The sequence below is a fragment of the Rhinopithecus bieti genome, unplaced genomic scaffold (genome assembly GCF_001698545.2).
Source record: "Rhinopithecus bieti isolate Rb0 unplaced genomic scaffold, ASM169854v2 scaffold_12409, whole genome shotgun sequence".
In the NCBI taxonomy this organism is placed as follows: Eukaryota; Metazoa; Chordata; class Mammalia; order Primates; family Cercopithecidae; genus Rhinopithecus; species Rhinopithecus bieti.
Window position 1 is genome coordinate 49,187 of NW_016807057.1, and position 519 is coordinate 49,705.

Sequence of the window (519 nt, forward strand, 5' to 3'; positions counted from 1 at the left end):
TGATACTCTTTCTTCCAGTTGATCAAGTCAGTTACTGAAGCTTGTGCATTTGTCATGTAGTTCTTGTGTCATGGTTTTCATCTCTATCAGTTCATTTATGGACTTCTCTGCAATAGTTATTCTAGTTATCCATTCTTCCATTCTTTTTTCAAGGTTTTTAGTTTCTTTGCACTGGGTACGTAGTTCCTCCTTTAGCTCTGAGAAGTTTGATTGACTGAAGTCTTCTTCTCTCAACTTGTCAAAGGTCATTCTCCATCCAGCTTTGTTCCATTGCTGGTGATGAGCTACATCCCTTTGGAGGGGGAGATGCTCTCTACTTTTTGAATTTCCAACTTTTCTTCACTGCTTTTTCCCCATCTTTGTCATTTTATCTGCCTTTGGTCTTTGATGATGGTTATATACTAATGGGGTTTTGGTATGGGTGTCCTTTCTATTTGTTAGTTTTCCTTCTAACAGTCATGACCCTCAGCTGCAGGTCTCTTGGAGTTTGCTTGAGGTCCACTCCAGACCCTGTTTGCC